This window comes from Mesocricetus auratus, unplaced genomic scaffold (assembly GCF_017639785.1).
Source record: "Mesocricetus auratus isolate SY011 unplaced genomic scaffold, BCM_Maur_2.0 Super-Scaffold_100014, whole genome shotgun sequence".
Classification (NCBI taxonomy): domain Eukaryota; kingdom Metazoa; phylum Chordata; class Mammalia; order Rodentia; family Cricetidae; genus Mesocricetus; species Mesocricetus auratus.
This window is the reverse complement of record NW_024429197.1, coordinates 6,976,472-7,003,422: the sequence shown is the minus strand read 5'-3', so window position 1 is coordinate 7,003,422 and position 26,951 is coordinate 6,976,472. Positions and strand designations below refer to the sequence as shown.

At 47.9% G+C, this 26,951-nt stretch overlaps 1 protein-coding gene across 3 annotated transcripts in view; it reads left to right on the top strand.

Moving 5' to 3' along the window:
• Positions 1 to 14,474: 14,474 nt before the first annotated feature.
• Positions 14,475 to 26,951, top strand: part of Luzp1 (leucine zipper protein 1) — an 89,456-nt gene continuing 76,979 nt past the window's right edge. Inside the window, exon 1 of one of the 3 annotated variants that reach the window (XM_040756337.1) lies at positions 14,475 to 14,620. The gene's annotated coding sequence lies outside the window, so the exon portion shown is untranslated. Of the gene's footprint in view, positions 14,621 to 23,775; positions 23,877 to 26,951 lie in introns of those variants that run through there. The other 2 variants (XM_013121256.3, XM_013121257.3) reach the window with 2 other exon arrangements.

Genomic DNA, 26,951 nt, shown 5'->3' with positions numbered 1-26,951 from the left:
GCAATGATGTCTTTACAGAATTGTTTATTTACCTACTGTTTTGTGTATGTGTGTATGTGATATGTGCGTAAAGGTACGGCATGCCTCAGTACATGTGAGGAAGTCCCAGGGCCTCCTCAGGTGCCAGTCCTTGCCTTATACCTTGTTTGAGGCTGGGTGTCCTTTGTTTTCACCTCTGCCTTGCATCTTCCTAGCTAGCTAGCTCACAAGCTCCGGGATGTTCTCCTGTCTCCACCTCCGATCTCATCATGACAGGAGTGTTACGATTACAGTCGAGCACCACTGCATCTGCCTTGTTACACAGGATCCTGGGATGGAACTTGAGTTGTCATACTTGGACAGAAAACACTCTGATACACCGCCCCAGCCTTTCAGGAATAGTAAAATCTTTGCCTGTTTCTTTGTTCCCCTTCTGCCCAGATGTCTAGACTTTCAACTTAACTCAGTTTACAACATCCGCCGAGCACCCACCGAGCACTGGGCCCTGTGCCCAACATCTTAGCATTTGTTGTAACAGTGAGCCTCATGACTGTGGATGCCTGTGTAAAGTGACAATTAAAAATGGAGAAACTGGAAAGATGGTTCAGCGGGTAAAGATACTTACCACCAAGCCTGGTGAGCTGAGTTTGCTTCCAAGAACCACATGGTAGACAGAACCATCTCCCACTAGCTGTTCTCTGATTTCCGCACATGCACACATGTGAGCACTCATGCTAACACACTGTGAGCATACATGCAAGCACTCATGCTAACACACACGTGAGCACACAAACAAGCATGCATGCAAGCACACATGGGAGTGTACATGCACACACTTAAATAGTCACAAAAAGTAAATTACAAAAATGTTAGGAAAAAAAAAGCAAAAACCCTCAAGACCTAGGGCTGAGGTCTCGGAACACAACTCTATGATAGAGTCCTTGTTTGCTCCAGTTCTTAGGTTTGGATCCCAGCCCTAAACAAAAGCAAACAGCAAAGTGAGAGGAGCTGAGAAACTGATGCTTCAGCTCAAACCCAAGTGCTGTCAGCTCCTAGCTGTGTGCACTTTTCAATCCTTCCACATCTCGATTTCCTCTAGTGTCATACGTCAGCATGGCCCTTAAATAGAAAGGGCCTGCCATTCTGGAGATCCAGAAATTGGCCTACTCAAGCACAGGCAGCAATGTAATAGTAATAATAATAATAACAGCAATAGTAATAGTAATAATAATAGTCAGAATAATAGTCCCACTAAAGTACCCTCATGTGCTCAGTGTTTCCTTTCTCACTTTCTCTTCCTCCTCGTCTTGCACGGGCAGGGAAGAAATATACCTGTGGTTTGAAGAAGGCTTCAGGGGCTGGAGAGATGGCTCAGCAGTTAAGAGCACTGGCTGCTCTTCCAGAGGACCCAGGTTCAATTCCCAGCACCCACATGGAAGCTCACAACTGTCTGTAACTCCAGTTCCAGGGTACCTGACACCCATGCCAAAATATCAATGCAGATTAAAAAAATAGAAGAAGGAGGAGGAGAGGGAGAGGGAAATGAGAGGGAGAAGAAGGAGAAGGATGAGGAGGAGGTGGAGGAGGAGAAGGAGAAGGAGAAGAAGAAGAAGAAGAAGAAGAAGAAGAAGAAGAAGAAGAAGAAGAAGAAGAAGAAGAAGAAGAAGAGGAAGAGGAAGAGGAAGAGGAAGAGGAAGAGGAAGAAGAAGAAGGCTTCATCAAGAGACAGCTTCATAAGGATGAGCCCTGGTGGGAGGAAAGGGACAGGAGTTGCCATGAGGTCTCTGGGGACTTTGAAGGAGCAGAGCAGAGGAAGGCAGGGCACACAATCCCAGGTGAGACATCAAGAGCAAAGTTTCTGGAGTGTTCCATGAAGCCTCATCCAGAGGGAGAGGAGTGAGAACCAGAATGTGGAATGCTGGAAGAGGAAGGAGAAGGCTGGGAAGTCAAGGATGTGTCACAATTCAGTTCCTGACCTCCTGTTCAGAATCACTTCCAAGCTTGCTAACCCTGGATCTCTGGTCTCAGATCCTTTGAATCAGAGCTTCTGACAATAAGGGCCAGGAATTTGAGACAAGAGTCCACTGTGTTGTTCAGGTTGACTCTGAACCTTACGTTGACTCAAGGGATCCTCCTGCTTCAGCCTCTGAGCAGATGAACTATGGGTGCAAACCACTACACCCACGATGCTAAGTTACTGGCCAAAGTGATTTCTAAGTAAACCCCACTTCCTGTACTGGGAGATTCCTGTCTCTATACCTTGGGAATGGTACAGTTAGTGTCTTGAGGCTGTGTGGCCTCTCTCTGAGGCAGGGACACTCAGTGTGCTCAGTGCTCCTCTTGACCTAGTGGACTCCTGTCTTCCTCCCTCCGTCCCTCCCTCCCTCCCTCCCTCCCTCCCTCCCTTCCTTTTGTGTTTGTGGTGTATGCTTGTGTGTAGATGCATGTGCAGGTGCATATATACACAAGCATACACACGCAGAGGCCACAGAAGGACATCAGGTGTCTTCCTCTGATACTCTCCATCTTATTCCCTTAACACGGGGTCTCTCACTGAACCTCACTACTTTGATAGCCTGCCTCTCTCAGCCCCTCATTGCTGGGATTAAAACCATGCATGGTCATGTCTGGGTTTTGTGTGGGTGCCTAGGATTTGAACTTGGTTTGTTTTTTAATTATTTATTTTTATGTATATTGGTGTCTTGCCTGCAGGTGTGTCTGTATGAGCACATCAGATCCCTTGGAAAAGGAGTTAAATTTGGGATTTTATGCTTGTACAGTACACATTTCTTACCGCCTGAGCCACCTCCCCAACTCCAGTTACTGGCCTCAAACTCAGAGATCCTCTTGCCTCTGCCTCCTGAGTGCTGGGATTTAAGACGTATACCACCGCCACCCAGCTTGTTTTATGTCTTATTATTGCCGGAAGTGTGGCTGCACCACAGTTTATTCATCAGCTGAGGGTGTTTGAATTACTTCCACTTTTCAACTATTGCAAATGAGGTTGTGAATATCCAAGCCAAAGTTTTGGTGTGGACATAGGTTTCGCGTCTTGGGAGTGGACTCACCAGTCAGATCGCAGCTGTGTTTGGCCTCCCGCAGAATGGCCACACTGTTTTCCAGAGTGGCCACACCGGTTTCCCTTCCCAGTGGCAGTGCATACGGGTTCCAGTCCGTCCACATCCTGTGGCTCCTGTTATTGTCTGTCTTTTTTTATTGGCGCCATTCTAGTGGGTGTGACGTGGTGTTTCCTTGCAATGGCAAAAGCTTTGTAAAGGGGCCAGAGAGTGAATGTTTCTGAGTCACTCCATCTCTGCCACTGAGGCATGAACACAGCCTGGATGGCATGTAAATAAACTTTCTCCGTTGTTTACTAACAGGCGGCAGGCAGCTCAAGGGCCAGAGTTTGCAGATTCTGTTGAAAAAGAGTGGCTGCCCCATTCGCCCAGCCTGCCTCTGCGCCTTCTTCAGCATTGTTATAATCAGCTTTAAAAATTGTCATTATTATTGTATGTATGTGCATGGTGTGTGTGTGTGTACCTGTGTGTGTATGTGCATGCTGTGTGTGCTATATATAGTGTGCATATGAAGCCAGTGGACATTTTTGTAGAGTTGGTTTCATTTTTCCACCTTTATGTGGATCTCAGGAATTGAACTCAGGTCCCCAAGATTTCTGCCTATACCAGGCTAGCTTTTCTCTTCCACCTTCTATTATTGATTTTTTAAAAAAAGTTTTATTTTATTGTATGTGTATGAGTGTTTGCCTGCATGTATGTATGTGTACCCTGTGTGTGCAGTACCTGTGGAGCCCCCAGAACTGTGAGCTACCATGTCGACGCTGGGAACAGAACCCAGTTTTCTGGAAGAGCATCAAGTATTCTTAACCTTGGAGCCAGTTCCTCAGGCACCATTATTAGAAAGAAAGTCTCCTCCCTACATACCTCAGGCTGGACTTGAACTTATGATCCTCCTGCCTCAGTCTTCCCAGAGCTGGGATTACAAGCCTGGACTGCTACACCCAGATCCTGGCACTATGTTTTATTAAGCTTCTTTCCAATGACTTCACTCTAGCAAGCAGTCCTTGCTTATCCCCTGTCCCTCCTCTGAAGTGTCACTTTGATCACCAGCATGCCACAAGGCCTGGTGTAGGGTAGGTGTTCAATAAAACCCGTTTGAATGAGTGAGTGACTGATGGAGAAATGGAATTCTGTTTCCAAATGCCCTTTGCTCAGTGTCTTGTCATTAAATTTTTGAGAGTTGGCAACTGTTCCCTGATTAGGAACCTCCCCCTAGTGGTGGCTTGCAGAACTGCATCAGTGGGAGGCCATAGCTGGAAAGAAATGACTGGTAAGGATGTCAGACTTACCAAGGGGGCTCCAAGGGATCAAGGGGTGACTTAGCTTGTCTTAGTCCAGCTGCACCCCCCCATCTCCCCACCCCCACCCCATCCTCCAGTCAGCCCCATCCCTGCAGCAGCCACGCACTGTGAAAGTTAAAGGGTCAGCCAACCTAGGAGAGGTGCGTTGGTCTTATTTATTTATTTGTTATTTATATTTTATGTATATTAGTGTCTTGCCTGTATGTATGTCTGTGTGAGAGTGTTGGACCCCCTGGAACAGGAGTTACAGTTGTGAGCTGCCATGTGGGTGCTGGGAATTGAACCTGGGTCCTCTGGAAGAGCAGCCAGAGCTCTTGCCTGATGAACCCTCTCCCAGCCTTTTGTGTTTTAAGCACAGTCTCCTCTGTCCCAGGCTGACTGGCCCTTGTTATTATCTGCAAGCTGCCCATGTTCCTCTCACAGCTGTACTCATTAGGCCACATGAAGGACACCCTGAAAACAAATCTTTTTTTTTTTTTTTTTTTTTTTTTTTTGGTTTTTTCGAGACAGGGTTTCCCTGTGGCTTTGGAGGCTGTCCTGGAACTCGCTCGGTAGACCAGGCTGGTCTCGAACTCACAGTGATCCGCCTGCCTCTGCCTCCCGAGTGCTGGGATTAAAGGCGTGCGCCACCAACGCCCGGCGAAAACAAATCTTGTCTAGCACAGGTCTGTGGTTTTGAGAGGGCTAAAGTGGAAGGAGCTATGGTCTGATCAGCTAACCAACACGACATATGGATTCTAGGCCTAGCTAGAGATATATGTTGAGACCTTGTCTTAAAAGTTAATTAATACGATAAAATAAACCAAGCCTCTAGCCTCAGTACTTGGGAGGAGGAAGCAAGAGGATCTCTGGGAGTTTGAGGCTAGCTTAGTCTACAAAGCAAGATCTAGGACAGCCAGGGCTACACAGAAACAAAACAAAACAAAACAAAAATCAACCCTGTCTCAAAAAAAAAAAGAAATTAAAACATAATTCTTGTGGGCTTGGAAGTGTAGACTGGGAGGCCAAGGCAGGATGATTTCATGTTCAAGGCCAGCCTCAACTATGTAGTGAGACTGCCACAAAAGATTGAGTTAAAGTTAACATGAGGTAGGACTGGAGACACAGCTCAGTGGACAGAATGATTACTTATTGTGCAAGAAACCCTAGGTTTGATCCCCAACACTGCATAAACCAAGTGGAGTGGCCCTAGCACTAGGGAAGTAGAGGCAAGAAAACCAGAAGTTTAAGGTCATCCTGGACTACCTAGTAAGACATAGTGAGTTTGAGGCCAGCCTGGGACCCTGTCTATGACTGCTGAGATATGACTTGATGGCTAGGCACTTACCTAGCATGCTTACCTTAGCTTGGGTTCAATCCCGATCAGTACAAACAAGCAAACAAGTGAGTTGCTCATGACCATAGAGACAGCCTGTACTGTGGACTTCTCTCCTTCTAATCCTCTTTCCTCCCACTTCCCATCCTGGGCATGCTCTTAATTCTTTCACACTTAGTCACAGACACACACCCAGTGTGAGAGAGAAGACGCTGGGGGAGGGCAGGGCTTCAACCAGCGTGGCACTCTGCTAAGCCTGGTGTGTGCAAGTATGGCAGAGGCTCAGGGTGCCAGTCCTGTACAGAAACCCACATTTAATTTATAAAAGCAACGCCGTCTCTGTGGGCGAAATGACAGAAGTTAAGAGGACCTTTTGAGTCTAGGCCATCCAAGATGACATAGAGAGACCCTATCTCAAAAAAACTAAAATACAAAACAAAAAACATATACAGCAAATAAATAACCCCTTCCCCCAGCCTTCCCCCCTCTGCAGTACCTCTTTATTATTTTAAAATTATTAAAACAAACAAGTTTGGTATGTTTTCGATACAGGATCTCAAATAACTCAGGCTAGTCTTGAACTTCTACCTCCACTTCGAAAAGTAGGAGCTACAGACATGTACCCCCACTCCTGTAGGAGCTACAGATGTGTACCCCCATTCCTGGCTTTATTTATTTTTTCCAATCAATTGGTTTTTGTTTTTGTTTTTGGTTTTGGTTTTTTGGTTTTTCGAGACAGGGTTTCTCTGTGGCTTTGGAGGCTGTCCTGGAACTAGCTCTTATAGACCAGGCTGATCTCAAACTCACAGAGATCCTCCTGCCTCTGCCTCACGAGTGCTGGGATTAAAGGTGTGAGCCACCACTGCCTAGCTCAATTGTATTTTTTTAAGATACATCTTTCAGCCAGATGATAGTAGCACATGCCTTTAATCCCTGTACTGAGGAGGCAGAGAAAGAGGCAGAGGCAGACAAATCTCTGTGAGTTCCAGATCAACCTGGTCTACAGAGCGAGTTCCAGGACAGTCAAGGCCACACAGAGAAACCCTGTCTCAGAAAGAAGCAGATGGGCTGGAGAGATGGCTCAGCAGTAAAGAGCACTGGGTATTCTTTCTAAGGACCTGGGTTCAATTCCCAGCACCCACATGGCAGCTCACAACTGTAACTCTGACACCCTCACACAGACACCTGCAGGCAAAACACCAATGCATGCAAACTAAAAGAAAGATGTAAAAATACTTCCTTATTTACTTTTTTTGTTTGTTTTTGTTTTTGTTTGATTTTTGTTTTTCGAGACAGGGTTTCTCTGTATTGTTTTGGTTTTTCTCTTTTTTTTTTCTTTTTTTTTTTTTTTTTTGGTTTTTCGAGACAAGGTTTCTCTGTGGCTTTGGAGGCTCTGTATTGTTTTGGAGGCTGTCCTGGAACTAGCTCTGTAGACCAGACTGACCTCGAACTCGCCTGCCTCTGCCTCCCAAGTGCTGGGATAAAAGGCGTGCGCCACCAACACCTGGCTTTTTTTCCTTTTAAAAAGGCCTGATCCCTGTGTTACCTAGACTGGCTGGCTTTGAACTCCTGAACTCAAGTGACCCTCCTGCCTCAGGCTTCTGAGTACCTGGGACTTCAAGGACACAACATTACAACCTGGCTTCCCAAGCCAGTTTGTTTATTATTTATTCATTTTTTTTCAGAGCTGGAAACATAACCCAGGACTTCACACATGCTAGGCAAATGATTTCCCACTGGGCTACATTCTCAGCCACCCCTTCCCCACAGTTTAATTGGGAACAGACTTCTGGCCTCCAGGATGTGAGTCCTGGAGGTTGTGCAAATAAGCGAGCTCTGTGGACACAGGTGACCTCAGCCCCTCTGCTGTCAAGGTCAGACTCCGAGCCCTGCAGGAGCACTTATCTTTGTCCTCTTGGCACCTGGCGTATGGCCAGACAGTGAGTGGTTAATGATAATAGCTAGCATTTATTGAGCTCTGACTGTGTGCCCAGGTATGCCTTAAGCATTTTATGAACATTAACCACTTAGCCCAGTGAGGCCAGGCCTGTCGTTATACTTCAGATTAAGCTCGAAAGCCCCAAGAAACGAAATCTTCTGCCTTGTGTCACACTGCCAAAATTGGAGCCAGTTTACACTCTGAACCCCCAAAGGGATGTGGCCAGGGCCCTGATGGCATGCGACTGTGTGTGCCGTGCTGAAGCAGTAAGGCTGGGGAGATGGCTCACCCAGGAAAGAATGAAAGGTGCGTGTAGGAGGATCTGAGCGTTTGTAACCCCAGCGCCGGGGAAGAAGAGACAGGCAGATCCCTGAGGTTCAGGACCAGTCAGCCAACCTAATCCAGGTGAAAGTGAGAGACTTCGTCTCAAAAATCATGTGGATGACATTCTGAGTAACAACACCCAAGGTTAACCTCTGTCCTCCACACACAGGCACATGTATGTTCACCCATGAACACCTGGACACAGACACACCCAGAGACACATGCACACAGATACACAGACACAGAGACAGACAGACAGACACACATACACACACAGCAGTGGGAACATACAAGTTTGGTGACCAGGGTTTCCAGTTCCTTGATTCTTTGACTCAGTTCATTCTTTGGTATCACATGAGGGACAATACTATCAACCTCAGAGTGCCTGGCACCAGTACTGTCCCTGACACTGGGGAATTCACTGAAATCACTGAATGGAAGTAGGCTACCACTTACTCATTTGGAACTAATTATGTGGCAAGCCAAACTCACACAGTTGACCATTTGGACTGCAGAACAAGGTCTGCCCTTGGGCTGCCAGTTGGCAACCTGTGATTTTTTTTTATGATTGGCTATTTTCTGTCCCCATATGGCCCCCAGATCTCTCCTAGAGCTCAGAGTCCATCTGGGGATCAAAGTACACGAAGCAGATTAGAAAGGCAGACAGGCTGCCCTTCACCAGGCCTAGGTTGTGCCCCACCCCCTCAGTGCCCTCAGGTGCCCTTCAAGCCATCTTCTAGGGTCAGGGCTGGGAGGGACAGAGAGAGGGGACAGTGCCTTCTTTACAGTCCCTGCCAAGCACCCGGAGCTCACAGTCCTCCACTGAAGGGCCTTCAGATGGAGCTTTTATTTGCTTTGCTAAGCCCATATTTTGCTTTCAAATGCAGAATCAGGGATCCGAGACCTGGAGAAAGAGGATTTTTATTTGTTTTGTTTTGTTTTGGTTTGGTTTGGTTTTTCGAGACAGGGTTTCTCCGTATTGTTTTGGAGGCTGTCCTGGAACTCACTCAGTAGACCAGGCTGGCCTCGAATTCACAGAGATCTGCCTGCCTCTGCCTCCCGAGTGCTGGGATTAAAGGCGTGCACCACCAATGCCCGGCTGAAAGAGGATTTTTAAAATCCTGTCACCCATGTCACAGCAGCAGCCCATGCACTTGGGTTACTTTACTTCCATGACCCCCATCAACTTGGTGAAAAGGAAACCATGGCCACCCCATTTTGTAGACAGGTAGACTGAGGCTGTCATGCATATCTAGGTGAGGTGGCCTAAGAACAGCATCACTAGCTCCCAGTTTTTCATGTTCCTTGAAACACTCTGGGTTTTGTTTTGTTTTTTGAGACAGGATCTCTTTACTATGTAGCCCTGCCTGTCCTGGAACGTACTCTGTAAACCAGGCTGGTCTTGAACTCACAGAGATCTACCTTCCTCTGCCTCTTTGAGTGCTGGGATTAAAGGTATGCACACCACAGCCCTGCTATATCACTTCTCTCTAGCAACAGTCACCATGCTATAACACCATATTTCTCCAATCGCGTGCTTAAGAAAACAGGCTTAAGGCAGAGAAGGAACTGAGCAAGGCTATAAGTCTAGTTTTAAGGACAGGCTGGGATAAAATGCTTTGGTTTTTTTTGTTTGTCCTTGTCTTAAGACAGGGTCTCACTATGCAGTCATAGCTGACTTGGAACTTGCTATGTTGATGAGACTGGCCTCGAATTCATGGAGATCTGCCTGTCTCTGCCTTCTGGGTGCTGGATTAAAGGTATGTGCTATCACATTGGGCTTTGATTTTAATTTTTTAAAAGATTTTGTTTAATGTATATGGGTGTTTTTACCTGTATATATAGTGACCAAGGCATCCAGAAGAATCGAGCCCCCTGGGACTGGAGTCACTAATGGTTGTGAGTTGCCATGTAGGTGCTGGGAATCAAACCCTGGTCCTCTGGAGAAGCAGCTCTTAACCACTGAGCCATCTCTCCAGTCCTAGACAAAGTAACTTCAGACATGGACCTTGGCTGTGTCACAGCTGGAAAGACCCATTCCCTTTCTGTCCTTTTTCTGAAAGAGGAACTTAATCCCAGGAGGGCCTGGCACAGATCTGAGAGCCCATCATCCACCATAGGGTAGAATCCAGTGGTATTGGCCTCCTCTGAAATCCTGGTCTATTCCATATCTGCCCACCAGGTGGCAGAGCGGCATTAGGGAAAAGTGCAGAAAGAAGGGTGGGCAAAAGCCTTCTTCTGGCACAAATTTTCTCCAACAAGCAGATGCAAGCCTCTGCCTGTTCTGGGACAGCACTAAGGTCACTGTAAGCATTGTGGACACTCACAGAGGCAAATTCGGCCTGACCACGGAGGTAGGAGTAGGCGGTGGTAAAAGCTGGGGATAGACTCCAGCAGACAGGGTAGGAAATCTTTGCCGCTAGGGACCTCCTTGGCAGCTGGCTCAGAGGGGTGCTGGCACACCCAATGGAGTACAAGAAGGAGGTCGTCATTTCCCGGGCTCTGCACAAAGCTGGGGGTTGGTCGTTGGTGCTTAGGTGGTTGGGGGCCGCCACTAGTGAGGTTCTACCAGGTGGCAGAAGTCTCTGCCATCACTCCAGGGGGCCACTAATGCGTCTGACAGCTCCACAGCTCAGCGTAGGCCCCGCAGTTCGGCCAGACTTCTGAACTCGCACCACACAGGGAACTGTAAGTTCAAAGGCTGGGGGCCGGAAACTTTGGATGGGTGGGGCAGTGGGGGCGGGGTGAGGACTGAGAGAAGCCTGGAAGGAAGGGAGGATTGGAAGAGAAGTAGGCTGGACCTTGGGAACTCAAGCAAGCTATCTGTTCTGAACTTTATACTGGGAGGAACCGGGAACTATTGAAGATAGCAAGAGGATGGCATGGTAACATGGGTGCCGAGAGCTGTGGGTAGACATAGGAAGGGAGGAGGAGAAGTGTGGGACAGAGAGGCCAGCCCACAGGGTTCATTTTCTACCCATCCACCAAGACCTTCCCATGGGCCCTTAGGCTAAACCTTCGTGAAACTGTTGGTCCTGGTGACACACAGGGCAGGGGAGCTTCCCTGGCTGAAGAGATCATTTCTCCACCTGGTATATCCTAGGAGAGTCTTGATATTGGTGGCGTCCCAGGAGAAAGACTGGCTAAGAGAAAAACCAGACTGGGGGGGGGGTGGAGGTTGGGAGGACAGAGGCAGGGCAGTCTGCTAGGACACACACTGTGGTTAGCATCTCTTTCAGGTGCCAACTTGGCCATGTGACCGAAGTCAAGTCACGTTGGTAATCTAAACCTTAGCTCCTGCATCTGTAAAACATGGTTATAGGGCTATGGAGACCAGCGGGTACCTGGTGACCAGGGTTGGAGCCTCTGAACCCACAGAAGAGCGGGAGAGAACCAACTCCACAAAGTTGTTCCCTAAGCTCCACACATGTTTAGGGGCATGCACAGCCCCCCCCACATGCATGTACAACATAACAATAAATAAAATATAAAAAATAAAAGGTAGCTAACTATGGATGGCATCAGGCTGTCTTAGGGACTGGGCTAGGTGGTGTGTGTAGAACTCAGCACCGTTATGGGAGTGGGGTCGGAGAAGACCCAAGAAAGGGGACTTCCAGGTTGTCCATCACGCAGAGAGCCTATGTAGGTGGGCACACTGGCTCTCTGGCCTGGAAGTAACCTCTTCAAGCCAGGGTGGGTTTCAAACCAGGTCAGCCCCAGGCTGACACCACATGGTATTAGGCCAAGGGAATTCTAGCCAAAAGCAAAGAAACAATGCTGGTCAGTCCAGAACCACCTTTAGGAGGAAGGCGCTGTGTCTGTTCCCTTGTTTAAACATTCAAACTGATTTTCCTGGGCCAGGTTTCGAGGAGGGAACCTCTGCTCTGTTTTGTGTTGGCTTTCTTGTGCGCTTGGGCACTAAAGGTTGCCTCTAAGCCCAGTTACTGCCATAAATGTCTTGTTTGGATCCCTGCTTTCTTTTATTTTTTTCCTTTGTTTTTTTTTGTATGTATGTGCCTGTGTATGTGCGTGCTTGTGTGTTTGCGTGTAACATGTCTGTACTTGCACAGAGGCCAGAGAAGGACATGTGACCCGCTCCTTCAGTCTCCTCTGCCTTATGTGTTTGAGACGGTTTCCCTCACTGAACCTGGAGCGAGGCTGGCAAGCAGAAAAGCAGAAAATCCCAGGCATTTTTTAAAATACGAGTAGTGGGTTCTGAGCTCGGTTCTTAGGCTAATCCACCAAGCACTCTTGACCTCCATCTCTCCAGCCTCTACATTTTTTTTTTCTGGCACACTAGAAAATTGAGCCTGAGGGAGGCCTCACACATGTTAGGCAAGGCTTTCCCACTGAGTTACACCCTTTATGTACACTCTTCAGGTGTTCTTTATGGTCGCCCTGTGAGGTAGGTAGGTAGGGCCTACTTGTTATTCACCCCATTGTATGTGTGGGGAAACCAAGACTGGAAAAGGTTGACACATGTGTATGGATCTACTTTACTTGGCCTATAGATAGGACAGTGTGCTTAGAGCCCAAGTTTCCCCCAGCACCTAGAATTATCCAGTAAGCAGAACTGGGCCAAAAGCCACACAAGGTACAGCGCTCGTCAGCCCGGCGGTACCGACCACTGTATTTGTATGACGTCTGCCGGGGAGAATTCAGGGCAGGGAGACAAGAGCTTCTCCCAAACCACTGGCCTGGATTCTTCCAGTCATATCAAAGCAACACTTCTTTGTGGGAGGATGGGGAGGTCCTGGGAGCAGAACCCAGAGCTTCCCGTGCACACATTAGATGCATGTTACCAGCCTGCTAGTGACTTCTCATACACAATTTACCTCATGCCAGGCCTGCTCAAGAGCCGCAGACCACTCATTTAATCTTTCCAAATGACCCCAAAGAACAGAGTTCAAGAATTGCTTAGGGTCAGCTGGGCATGGTGGCACTTTAATCCCAGCACTCTGGAGGCAGAGGCAAGTGGATCTCTGTGAGTTTGAGGCCAGCCGGTCTACAGAGGGAGTTCCAGGACAGCCAGGGCTGTTACATAGAGAAACCCTGTCTTGAAAATAGCACCCCCCCACCCCACCCCCGCCGGGCGGTGGTGGCACAAGCCTTTAATCCCAGCACTGGGGAGGCACAGACAGGCAGATCTCTCTGAGTTGGAGACTAGCTTGGTCTACAAGAGTTAGTTCCAGGACAGCCTCCAAAGCCACAGAGAAACCCTGTCTCGAAAAACCAAAAAAAAACAAACAAACAAAAACAAACAAACAAACAAACAAAAAATAGCACCCCTCACTTAAAAAAAAAAGGCTTAGGGTCATGTGACTAGTAAGTAGGAGAGTTGGGTTTCAAAATAACATAGCTTAATGACAGGGAATTGTCTGGTAGGCAGAAGGCTCTAAATTCAGTCTTCAACACGGTGTGTGTGTGTGTTATTTAATTAACATAACATTGTCTCCAAGACCTGTGCACTTAATCACAGTTACTACTTCCTATACAATTTGAAACACATCCTGTTTCCTTCTTTGCTTTGACTGCCAGGAAACTCAGCACCGTTTGGGTTAGACCACAGTCTCTGTCCTTAGAAAACTTTCCATCACCTTGCCGCTGTAGTCAGATTTTTGTGTTTCTTCCTTCCTTCTCCTCTGGCCTTCTGCCCAGGCTTTCATTACTCCTTGATTCCTACTCTTTAATTATTGATCAAATGGTCTTTAGGCTGCAGAGGAAACCACCTCCAAACCCTTTTTGGAACCAGCAGGACATAAGGCATTTATGAGCCGAATAGAGACCTTCTGACTGGCTGAGGCGGCCGGTCACAGTCTGCAAGAGGACTGTCTTCCAGTGGAGAGAACAGTAAACCAAGCTAACCCTGCATCTGTGAAATGATGCTGGCGCTATCCAGAGCAGCCCGACTACACCGAGGCTCTTCCAGTGGCTCATTGGGTGAAGCGCTTGTCACATGCCTGAGGACTGGAGTTTGGATTCTCCCCAAACCCAGCCCAACTAGAATCCCAGGGCACGGAAGAGGAGATGGAATTGTTGGAGGAGTCAGAGAGCTCGAGTAGCAAAACCACTGAGTCCTGGGCTCAGTGGGGGACCGTGCCTCAGTACTTAAGGTGGAGAGTGACTGGGAAGGATACAGGGCATCAGTCTCAGGACCCTATGCTAATGTCCACACACGCACTTCCATACTCACCTATGCAGCACACATGTGGACACACACAGTACACTTACATTTGGAAAGGTAGGAAAAATGAACTCCTCCAAATGTACTCCCTGGTCAGTGTAGGGATGGAGTCAAACCCAGATTGACTCAGGCTCTGCCACGTCCAATATGTGGCTTCGAAGGTCACCCCGGTGTTGACATCCAATTGGCAGATGGGAGAGCACATGCATACTTCTTAACCACGCTGGCCTGGATGTGGTGCCACGTCATCCTTGCCACTGTCCCATTGGTAGGAAGGAATCACGTCGCAATTGCAAGAAGGGTTGGAAAAATGTAGTCTGGGCTGCTTTCCTCTGAAACAGCTCTAAACATGGAGGGGACGCTTCTGCAGTGAGTAACTCACACGGGTCCAGGTCCTGTGTATACGGATGTAGACGGCCACAAGACGGAAAATGGCTGGCCTTGCTTCTGAGGAACCATGGGCGAAAGGGAGCATTTAGGGCTGAGGAGACGGCTCAGGAGGTAAAAATGTTGTTGTCACTGTTATCTTTGTACTGGGGAAATGGATCTTTGGAGCTCACAGGCCGGCCAGTCTATCTGATTTCAGTGAGTTTTAGGGTCAGGGAAAGAGCCTGTCTCAAAAGAACAAGGGGCCGGGCGGTGGTGACGCACGCCTGTAATCCCAGCACTCGGGAGGCAGAGGCAGGCGGATCTCTGTGAGTTCGAGGCTGGGCTGGACCGATAGCCTCCAAAACAATACAGAGAAACCCTGTCTCGAAAACAAAACAAAACAAAACAAACAAACAAAAAAAGAACAAGGGTGGGGTGGGGTAGTGGTGAGGTTAGAGAGATGGCTCAATGGTTAGAGCACTGGCTGCTCTTGAAGGGGACCTGGCTTCAGTTCCCAGCACCCACATGGCAGTATACAAAAATCTGTAACTAAAGCTTCAGGGAATCTGACACCTTCTCCTGTCCTCCTTAGACACATGCACTCAAGTACATGTACACACACACACACACACACACACACACACACACTTTGTTGTGTATACATACATATGGAGGCCAATGGTCAACATCCTTCCTCAGTCACTCTGTCACTATTTTTAGAGCGAGAGTCTCTCAAGGAAACCGAAGCTCATTGGTTTAGATAGGCAGATTAGCCAATGAGCTTCAGGAAGCTGTTTGTCTGTACCTCCTGGTGATAGCATTCCAGGCTTGGGCAGTCACACCCAGCTTTTTCTTTTCTTTTTGTTTTTGTTTTTGTTTTTTTTTCGAGACAGGGTTTCTCTGTGGCTTTGGAGGCTGTCCTGGAACTTGCTCTGTAGACCAGGCTGGTCTCGAACTCAACAGAGATCTACCTGCCTCTGCCTCTGCCTCTGCTTCCTGAGTGCTGGGATTAAAGGTGTGTGCCACACACCCAACTTTTTGTTGTAGTCATTGTTGTCCTTGTTTGTTTTTGAGACAGGGTTTCTCTGTGTAGCCCTCTGTGTAGGAACTAGCTTTGTAGACCAGGGTGGCCTCGAACTCAAAGTGTATGCCACCACTCCTGGCCATAGCCAGGTTTTTTTGTGGGTGCTGGAGTCAGAAAGTCAGGTCCTTATGATTGCATGGCAGACATTTTAAGGATGAGCCATCTACTGGCTTTACATTTGCAGTTTAAACCAGACTTCTGTCCACAAAGGAAGAAAATGTGGAGAACACCATGTTCAGAAAAAGTCCAAGGGAGATTGAATTTTCACTAGTTTTTAAGGTTGGGGAAAGAGTCAGGCTGATGTCCCAAGTTTTAGCTGGGGCTCCAGGTCCATAGTCTTCTCGAGTTAACCGCTATGTGCCGTGGGCATTTGGGGGACTCATAAGAAATGAGGTAAGGTCCTAGGCTTCCGGGTTACTGAACTAGAGCTAGGATGCAGTGTAAATGGCCTGAGGTCTGGAAACGGGAGCCTGGAGTCAGATTCCTAGCTGAGTTACATAGCTGTATGATGAAGAACCCACAGGACCCCTGGTTGTCAGATTCCTGGCCCAGTGGGTAAAGTCTCTTATGATAAGCAGGACGACTTGAGCTAGAATGGCATCCTCTAAGTTGTTCTCTGATCTTAGTGCAACCTGGCGCTTGCCCCTCATTTGCCAACCTCAGTGTTCTCATCTAAAGGATGGAGTTAACAGACTGACATCAGGGGGTTGGAATCTGGCCGCACTGTGGGCTCTGCCTCCCTGGGATAAATGTGTGGCCTCCCGTCCCGGTGCAAGAACTGTCACTGCACACCCCCTCTTCCCCACCCACCGGCGCGTTCCCGGCAGAGGAGGACCCGGAGTTCACAAGGACGTGGCTTCCTGGCCGCATTCCGGGGAAGGAGCTTTGCGCAGCGGGTCCCATCCCCCGGTCGTCCGGCTCAGGAAACGCAGAGAAAGCCAGGAACCCGGCCTGCCAGGCCCCGGGGCCCTCCGCCCCGGCCTTCGGCTGCAGGAAGCGGGCTGGCGGGAACGCCCTGCCCGTGGGTGGGAAAAGCCGGAGCTGCAACATTGCGGCGTCCCAGGCTGCAGAGAGCTGTCACCGCCGCAGCGCGCCCCTTGCCGCAGCCCCAGCCCTGCGCCAGTGCGGCAGCCGCGTGGCCGGGATCCTGCAGGCACCACTGTGCCACTGCGCCTGCCAAGGCGCAGGGAGGGAGGGCTCCGGCCCAGAGCTATCTTGGAGGGGGCGACATGCTGAGGGTATTTAGGTGAGTGGTCCACAGCACCGCTAGAAAATTGCTGGACCCGCTGGTGTTAGACTCCGGGTGTCTTTTGAGACTTAACTTTGTTCTGGGCTCCCGGAGATTTAGTTTCTTGATGGTGGAGATCTCAAAGACAGTTCTGGACCTAGAGGCTAGCTACTGTGATGGGCAGACCTTGATCCCTTTTCACCAATTATAAGGAAGGAAAAGATGGAGGACATACAAGGGCGGTGCTTTCTAGTACAGCATGGTTGTTGGAATCAGTCATTCTCGAACTTAAACCCTAGCTTTCCCCCTTACCAACTGTGTGACCTTAAGTAAGTTCATTTCCTTTTCTGCGCTTCCAGGCCACATCCTCTTTTTTGTTGTTGTTTTGGTTTTTCGAGACAGGGTTTCTCTGTATTGTTTTGGAGGTTGTCCTGGAACTCGCTCTGTAGACCAGGCTGGCCTCTGACTCACAGAGATCCACCTGCCTCTGCCTCCCGGGAGCTGGGATTAAAGGTGTGCGCCACCAATGCCCGGCTAGGCCATGTCCTCTTAAAGAGTCTCCAGCTCTCCTAGACTCCCCACTCTGAATCCCTCTATCCCTTTAGCATAAGACCTGATTCTTTGTGACTAATATCGTTAAACAATTGTATTCAATGCCCTGTCTCTCCACCTCAGAAGTCCCAAAGTTCAGGACGATGGGGACCTTTGCTGAAGGGCGGACTGTGTAGCATTGACACATGTTAAACACTCAAGCCATTTGTTGTGAAATAGAAGAGTGAAGGAATGGAGAGATGCGTGCCAGACGCTACATTAAGGGTAGAAAAGCACCAGGAATGAATCAGCGTAGTTCCTGTCTTCAAGGAGGTCCCAGACTGGATGGGGAGGGGTTTGTGCAAGAGGATGGTCCTGAGTATGCGCTAACAGCCCTGGAGATAAACACTAGTCGGAGGAGAGCAGCGGGAGAGCCAGAGATCAGTGACACTCAGTCCCTAGAGGGCCTGGATAATGGATTTCTTTCCCACTACAACATACAAGGCACTTAATTTGCAAAAGGTGTCCTTGTATGTTTTTATCCTAAGGAGGTGGGGGAATTGATGAAGAATTTAGTGACTTTTCCCAGCTCTCCTCCTCATTTGGAGGTGGAGAGCTATACCAAGGATGGATTCAAAAACCATGTGCATACTAGGCAAGCTGTCGACCAGTCTCAAGGACCCAGCCAATGATTTTTATACCACTTGGTTTAGGTTCAAGTAAATGTGTGATCTTAGGTAAGTTATTTTGCCTCTCCGGAGGACTTGCTTTGTCTTCTTAACCTAAAAAGAGCAATGAAGGCTTCCTATGACTGTCTGAAATAGTTGGTGCAGAACACTTACTGTGAGTCTTAGTTTGTATGAAAGGGTCTGTTACTTGTAGAATTAAAGAGTGACACGGTAGGGATGCAGTGGTGGGAGCCCTGGACGTGAGGACAGAAAACCACGCCATTTGGAGGCCAGCAGGCAGGTGGAGGGTGGTTTTATTCCTCTCCACTCTCACTTTCCATAACTCCTGTGAGACTTTGCTCCTGGACCCATTCATTATTGCGCTGTAATTTACTGTTTGCGAACCAACAAAGGTGAATCAACTCCAGCTTGGTTAGCGTTCTTTTTATATAGGCTTTTATTGCCTTATTTTCTGATGACAAAGTAATACGTGCTGCTTGTAAAAAAAATTAGATTGCAGGAAGATATCACTGGGGGAAAGCGAAAGTGCCAGCTTAGGCACACAAGACACAGGAGTTGACAGCTTGCTATTCTTTGGGAGACAGGGAGGGGCATCCCACAGTGTGAGGGCTAAGTTTTAATGTGTCAGAGTGTCTGGGGTACTGGATGCCCAGATCTTTCCTAGGTGTGTCTGTGAGGATGTTTCTAGAGGAGGCTAACATTTGAGTTGATGGACTGAGTAAAGATTAAAGTTGGTAAGTGGTATAGCCGGGGATTTGTGCACTCCTGTAAACATGCACACCCCTCCCCCCAACATTTTTATGTCTGTTATGTGTCAAATTCCAGGCCTGGCAAAGGCTCAGTATGTGTTCTATCATAGAGTTGTAGCCCCAGCTCCTAAAATTCAGATCTTAGTTTTTCACTGGGCTGATGCTTTAACTGTGAATTAATGAATATATGGTTGCTGGGATCCTGGGTCTTGGGTAAATAATTCTATCTTTAGAAACATTTACTGGGATCCCACAGAAATTGAGATGGAGTTTGTAGAACTTTTTATTTTTTATTTTAGAAAAGGGATCTTATGTAGCCCAGGTTGACTTTGAGTTGATCCTCCTGCCTCTGCCTCTGGAGTGCTGGAATTATAGGCATGTAATACCACACCCAGCTACCTTTGAGACTTTCTATAGCACTATACACAGCTGGCACAGATCCCCTCTATGAACTTTCTTCCCTGTTAGCATTTTGTCAGGCCTTGTTTGTTTGTTTTGAAAGTTCCTATATACACACAGAAAAAAAAAACAAACCAAAAAGAATGAAAAAAAGGTGAAAGTCCTCTTAGTGTTTTCTTCTTGCCTCTGAATTTTTGCCTATATGTAGACTAAACACATACTATAAAGCACAGGCCTCACATACACCTGTGATTCTGTGACTTACGATTTGCAGTTAAGAACACTCAGCAGGAGCCGGGCGTTGGTGGCGCACGCCTTTAATCCCAGCACTCAGGAGGCAGAGACAGGCGGATCACTGTGAGTTCGAGACCAGCCTGGTCTACCGAGTGAGTTCCAGGACAGGCTCCAAAACAACACAGAGAAACCCTGTCTCGAAAAACCAAAAAAAAAAAAAAAAAAAAGAACACTCAGCAGATACCTGCCCTCGCCTATTCATGCAAACCCATCCTGTTTCTTTACTAAGGGCTCCTTGAGGTCAGGACTGTAGTTGGGTCTTTCCAGCCCAGAGGCCAATACATGGGAGATTTATTGGGAGGGCATGATGAAATAGCAGCAGCAGGCTACAGATGTAGCTAATAGTAGAGCACTTGCCTGGCATGCTGGGTTCATTTCCCAATAACATTTGTGAGTGCTCGAGCATACACACACACACACACACACACACACACACACACACACACATATACAGTACACATACAGTGCACACACACAGCACGTGTACACACAGCACACACACACACACACACAAAACCAACCACCATTTCCATGCATGAACCAAGTGCTAAACTTTTTTTAAAAATTTTTACCTTTTTTTCTTTTTTTAAATTATTTATTTACTATGTATACAGTGTTCTGCCCGGGCCAGAAGAGGACACCAGGCCGCATTACAGATGGTTGTGAGCCACCATGTGGTTGCTGGGAATTGAACTCACAACCTCTGGAAGAGCAAACAGCACTCTTAACCTCTGAGCCATCTCTTCAGCCCGCCCGCACCCCCCCCATTGCTAAACTTTTAACTGTATTTTTCCACAAGCTATTTCATTCAGTCTACAACAGCCATGGCAGAAGGTAGAATCTGGTTATTATTCTCATTTTGCAGATGAGAAACTGAGGTACAAAGATTTGAAGTCTGATGTTTCATAATTGATAACTGGTGGAGTTATAATTTGACTCCTGAACTGTCCCTTTCTAAAACTTTTGCCTTGAATGAGTTGGTGATTGATGGGGCCATACACACTTCAGAGACCTCCTAGCCCTTCCCTGTACATGCTTGGTTTTCGGTTCTCCCTTCTGAATGTTTGCAGTGTCTTAGGCCAGCATTAGCAGATAGAGGGGCTTAGGAAAGGCTCTCTCTGTGTCTAAAGCAATCCTGTGATTGTGCTTATTTTTCATGGGAAGTTGCATTTTTGAATCTCCTAGTTCTAAAAATAAACCACAATTTTTAGGGGCCCTTGGGGACCAGCCCAGGCATTTCAGGACAGCTATTTGCCTATCTGTAATACAGGAAATTAATCAGAAGTCCAAAGCCCTTCCCCTCTTTCCACAGGCTGGTGTTCTGCCCAGGGCCTTGCTGGGGTCCTTTGGAAGACCAGGGGACAGCTAAGGGCTAAGGGCAGCCTAATGAGTCTCCATTTCTCTATGAGGAGGCATAGAGCAGAAACAGGTCACTCTGCTGCAAGAACCTGCAGAAAGAACCTGCAGCTGTCAACCTGGAGGTGTGCCAAGACTGATGCCCTGGGGCCTGCAGAATCCACTTGGGGTCTGCAGACTGGGGAACTGGTTCCTGTTCTAATAGCTTCTTTCAGTAAACCTCTGCCTTATGTCAAACCCTTGAGGGCGTCCCCTGTGAAATGACTGGGTGAATTTTTTCTAGTCTCTCTCTCTCTCTCTCTCTCTCTCTCTCTGTCTCTCTCTCTCTCTCTGTGTGTGTGTGTGTGTGTGTGTGTCTCCCTTTTTCTTTCTTTTTTTTGAGACAGGTTCCTAGCAATGTCATATGGCCCAATCTAGCCTTGAACTCCTGGGATTACATGCCTATACTACCCATCCTGTTGTCAAGGATGCTGTGCAATGTTAGAACCTGAAAATATCACTGACAGTGGTATTTTTGCAAATACGAATGATAACCACACTGTTTATGCCTGGTGCTTTCTATATAATATCACATTTATTTTGCTTACTTAGTTTTTGAAACATCATCTAACTGTGTGGCCCAGGCTAGACATAAACTCACAATCCTTCCCAAGAGTTGAAATTACAGGCATGTATCATTTAGCTTTACTTATCACATTTAATTAATTGATTAATTAGTTAATATTTTGGTGCTGGGAACTGAACCCAGGATTTTGTGATTGCTAGACAAATGATCTACCACTGAGCTAGTTTGCCAAATCCAGGTTAAACAAATAACACAAGGATCATGTAATTATTCTCATTTCACAGCTGAAGGAACTGAGGCTTAGTGAATTCCTATGAACTGGGAAATGGGTTTGTGGCATCACAATTTACGTTCCGTAAACATGACTAGTTCTCATGCCTGTAAATCACTAAGAAACAAATGGAAATTTTATCTCTCTATATATATCATTATCTATCATCTGTCTGTCTATCTATCTATCTAAAGACAGACTGTCATGTGTCTCAGAATGACTTCCAACTTAATATGTTGATGAGGATGATCTTAATTTTATTTTTAAAAACTTTATTATTTTAAACCCCAGCACTCTGGAAGAAGAGGCAGGTGACTCTCTGAGTTCGAGGGCAGCCTGACTCACAGATCACAAATACCAGGACAGCCATGGCTACACAGAGAAATCCTATCTCCCAAAACAACAAAAATTTTATTTTTACTTAGTAATTTTTTATGGGGATGATTGTTTTGCTTACATGTATGTATATGTGCTATGTATGTGCCTGGTGCTTGAAAAGGTCTGAAAAGGGAATTAGATTCCCTGGAATTGGAGTTACAGATTGTTGTGAGCTGTCATGTGGGTGCTGGGAACTGAACCTGGATCCTCTGCAAAATGCTCTAACCACTGAAGCATTTCTCCAGCCCTGAACTTTTTTTTTTTTTTTTTTTGGCCAGATTCTCTTTATGTAGCTCTGGCTGTCCTGGAACTATGTAAATCAGGCTGGCCTCAAATTCACAAAGATCTGCCTGCCTCTGCCTTCCAAGTGCTGGGATTAAAGACATTTGGCACTATGCGCGGCTTTGCATTTGAATTTCTGAATTTTCTGTCTCTACCTCCCGAGTGCTGGAATTACAGGCATGTGCTATCAGTCTATGCAGCGCCGGTGAGTAAAACCAGAGTATTGTGCATACTAGACAGATACTCTAGATACTCTACCAACTGAGCTGTGTCCCTAACCCCAAAGGCTAGTCCAGGCTGGCCCGAGACTCGTGCTCCTCCTGTTACATCCTCTTCAGTGTTTGTGTATAGTGTGCATGGCCATGGCTGGCATTACTTTTTAAACGTTCTCTTAGCCTTAGCCCAGCTTGTCTCAAACTAGCAGTAGCGCGTGCACCTGCTGCCTCAGTGTTGGGATTGTAGGCATGCGCCAGCACCACACCCAGCGGGAGGCCAACTGGATACAAGTTATGATGTGTCCATCGCCCTGTGAGAGCTCAAGTCAATGCTATCAGGTACAGAGAGCCTAGAGGCTTGGCTTTGGCCTGGGGGAAACTAGGAGGACATGCACATGAGATGGGGTGACAAGGAAAAAAACACGAGCAAAAGGCCAGATGTGGGAAAGCAGTGGGTGTGCCGAAGTTTGTGTAAACTTTAGAGACTGCGTGTATGAAGGTAGGAAGTGAGCATACCAGGCCACGGATTTGGCCTTTGTTCCATAGGCAATAAAGAGCTTACACAAGAGGTGTCTCCAGAGACCAACCATACTGCTGCAGTCAGAGAGGAAGCAGCCTTTAGCCATCTGTGTCCCGGCTTGTGCAGGCTGCTGGGTGCCAGCGCGTGGGAGGGCGTCCACAGAGAGAATGTCTTCTCCGACTGTGGCCTGTAGTCTGCTGGGTGTGGGTCCTGGGCTATCTTCAAAGTCCTTTCGCCCTTCTCTGGGACCTTGTACTTTGCACATAGAAGACGTTGGTGGGACTTTGTGATATCATCCGGCCTCCGCTGATTCCCATTTTAAAGAAGATGAAAGTAGGGAATATAGATAGGCAAGAAAGGACTTTCCTGGCAACACAAGAGGAATGAATGTGGAGTCAGTGGGACTAGAACTCATGACTTCCCGAGCCACGCCCAGTTCCTTCTCCACACTCACTAACAGTGGTGGTTGTTGAGCGATTACTCCATTCAGGCCTTGGGCTAGTCGCTTTGCATGGATGACCTCACTGCACCCTCCCAACATCTCTGAGGTCGTCCCTTTTGAATTCAGTCCTGCCTTCCAAGTCAAGTTTCGCTCGGAGCCCAGCACCTAGCTAGGCAGGCAATGAAAACTTGACTGGGTTCAAAACCCTGGGCTTGGAATGGGAGCCCAGGGGGCGTGGCCTCGACTCAGACCCGTCCCCGGAACGCTGACGCCACACGAGGCCCCGCCCCTCATTGTCAGTCTAGGGGAGCCTGAGCAGGCGCCGGCCGCTGGGAGCGAAGAGCCGGATCCTTCGGCGGCGGGAGCGCGGGCCGGAGCCGCAGAGGTGAGGCGGCGGCGGGAGCGCGGCCAGGCGGGCGGTGCGAAGGCTCGGCATGTGTGCCGGGGGGCTCGGCCGGGGTGTCCTGGGGGCGGCGGGAAGTGCGCGCGGCTTGTGGAAGCGGAGCCGGGAAGGGGAGGTCTCCGGTGGGCCAGCCCGGCAGAGTGTGGCCGGAGTTGGAGGGAGAGTCCAGAGATTTTTTTTTTTCTCCCGAGGAGGGGGAGGGACGTTTCTGAGGAGACTGAGGAGACGCCGGGTGAGGGCGAGCGCGGCCGCAGCGGCCCGGGAGGCATCGGGGTCCTTGCCGGGCTCGGCGGGGCGGCGGGCGGGGAGGAAGGAAGTGAGCGGACAGGAAGGGCCGCGGCCGGTATGCGGGACGAGGCGCGCGGGGGACGCGGAGAGAGAGGCCCGCGGCGTCCGCAGCTGTCGGCCCGGGCTGCGGCCCGCGCGGCTCCCGCCGGCGCGCTGCTCCGTCTCGCGGCCAGACCGCCGCGGCCCGGGAAGGAATTCGAGGCATTCGCTTTGTTTAAGTTGCCAGTCGACAGTCCCGAGGACTAATTAATGGTGGAATCTGCAGGGGCACTCGGGCAGCCGCCGGCCCCCTCCCGCCGCCGCGGTGAACTTTCCGCAGCGCGCACCCCGCCCCGCGGCCCGGCGGGGAAGGGAGCCATGGCTTCCCGAAGCGCAGGAATGAAGTGCGGTTTCGGGAGCCGCTTTTGGCCTGCGGTGGCGAGGCAACGAGCGAGGCGAAGCCGGCGTCCCGGGCACGGCGGGGCTGGGGGAGGGGGTCCGCAGCCCGGTGGGGACCTCTCTCCGAGGTGCCTGCGGTTTCGGCTAATTACCTCGCAGGATCCTCGGCCGGCCGAGAAAGACCCATCTTGCTTTGGAGCATCTGTTTCTTCATCGCGTCAGCCCCTTTCCTAACACTGCAGAGCTTGTTGTGGCTTGTTTCGGAAATGCCGAGGCGGGTGCTCACACTTCGGGGTGGGAGAGGGGAAGAGATCAGGCAACCCCCATCCCCCTTCACACACCTCAAAAAAACAAAAAACTCCGCAGTGTTCTTTACCGAGGAACTTGCAGATTCTCGTCGCACCCTCTTCACTGACTTGAATGACCTTGGGGGAAAGGATTGTGCTTCTGAGCGCCTCGTGGTGGCTTTTCTGTCTATTGAGGAGAAAATACTCTCTGGACCTCCCTGCCATTTGGGGGATATTTTTGAGAAGTGGGGTTTGTCCAGGGTATTTCGTTTTGCCAACTGCTGTGGTTCTGGCTTAAGGATCTGGAGTAGTGACAGAGCCGGGAAGAATTCAGATCACCTAGGAAGATTTAGCAACCCCAGATGAGGGGAGGATAGTTCCTTTTGGAAAATCTGTGCTGCATGTTCCAGATTGCCTTCTGTCACTTCGTGTGCAGCTTTGGTGGCATCTGTGTGGTCAAATTCTATAACCCCCATAGAAAATTCTTCTCTTGTTAGAAATAATTGTTTTGCACAGAATTTCCCCTTGGGGCAGATTAAGGTTTTGCTCAATTTGCTCCGAAGAATTTTCCAGGTTTCTAAAATTAAATCACTTTTCTAAACATAGTAACTAAGGTTTGAAAAAAGTAGACATAGTGGGATGTGTAAGGGATGGATTGGACTATGAAGGCAGGAAGTATAGGTTCATAGCTGACCGACCACCCATTAATAACAAGGCTTTTAAGAAACTTTTTTTTTTAATTGTACGGGAATGTTCACATGAGTTCAGGGGCTCTCTAAGGCCAGATCCCCTGAGTTGGAGTTATAGGCAGTTACGGTTCCGAGCTGCCTGACATGTATGCTGGAAACTGAACTTTGGTCTACCGAAGAGCAAGACGGGCTCTTAAACGTTTTGCTCTCTCTCTAGCTCCTATACATGGATTGTTAATTAGCCCTCCTGATTGGTTTTTTTTTAAGGCTGAAGATTAAGAAAGGGAACAAACAATGTTGAGTTGCTAGTGTGTGAATATATTATATAGTATATATATATGTATATATATAACAAGTCTGTGAGGTGCTAGTTGAGCAAATTAAAGGTCAGAATGTATAAGTGACTGTTCCAAGCTCATGCCTGTAACCAGCAAAAAGTGATTCTGGAATTTGATACCAAGTCTGTTTGCTCCACATTAACTTCCAATTATATACTTCCTTGGGAAACAAGAAACTTAATTTTTAGTTTGAATCAGCCCAGTGGGTCATTGTTGGTCCATAAAGTAATGTCAGTATGCTCTGGATGTGTAATAGTATTTTGGTACAAAGACTGCATAGAGATATGTTCTGTATACAGTAGGCACTTAATATTTTGCTCATGCTGGAAACATTTGTATTAAAACAGTGGTTGCCTAAGTTGGTCATACATTTACTTCATCTGTATAACAGAAGCTGGTAGAAAGGTGTAATGACCTGCAGTAGGGATCACCATTAAGGTGACATCCAGGATCTAGAAAATGAAACATTTTCATGTAACAGTTTTGGAAAGTAAAGCATACATACTACTTGTAGGATTCAGATAATCCAACCCAAAGGATTTGTTGTAAATTTTGGTGCACATAATAGACACTCAATAAATTTATTTGCTGAATGAAAGAATGTATATGTTGATATATAATTTATATGTGCTATAATTGACCAATGTTAGGTGTATAGTTTGAGTTTTGACAGAGGTATAGTGTTTGTGAAGTCACTACTACTACTTTGTTCTTTTAAACTTTAAGGAATTGATAGCAGATTAGGAGGTTTCTATGCTTTTTTTTTTTTCTTCTTCGTTTTTTTGAGACAGGGTTTTTCTGTATAGCCCTGGCTGTCCTGGGACTAGCTTTGTAAACCAGGCAGGTCTCAAACTCACAGAGATCCATCTGCCTCAACCTCCTGAGTGCTGGGATTAAAGGTGAGCGTGCACCACTACCACTTGGCTCTATGCTTCGATTTTATACTATGGGATCAGAATGAATACTAGGGAGTCTGTATGCCAACTTGGTGGAAATAAAGAAATCTTAAATATTTAATGATGCTCATAAGAGAGGAAGTGATGACTACATTTGGGAGGAAGTAGATTTTAGTTATTT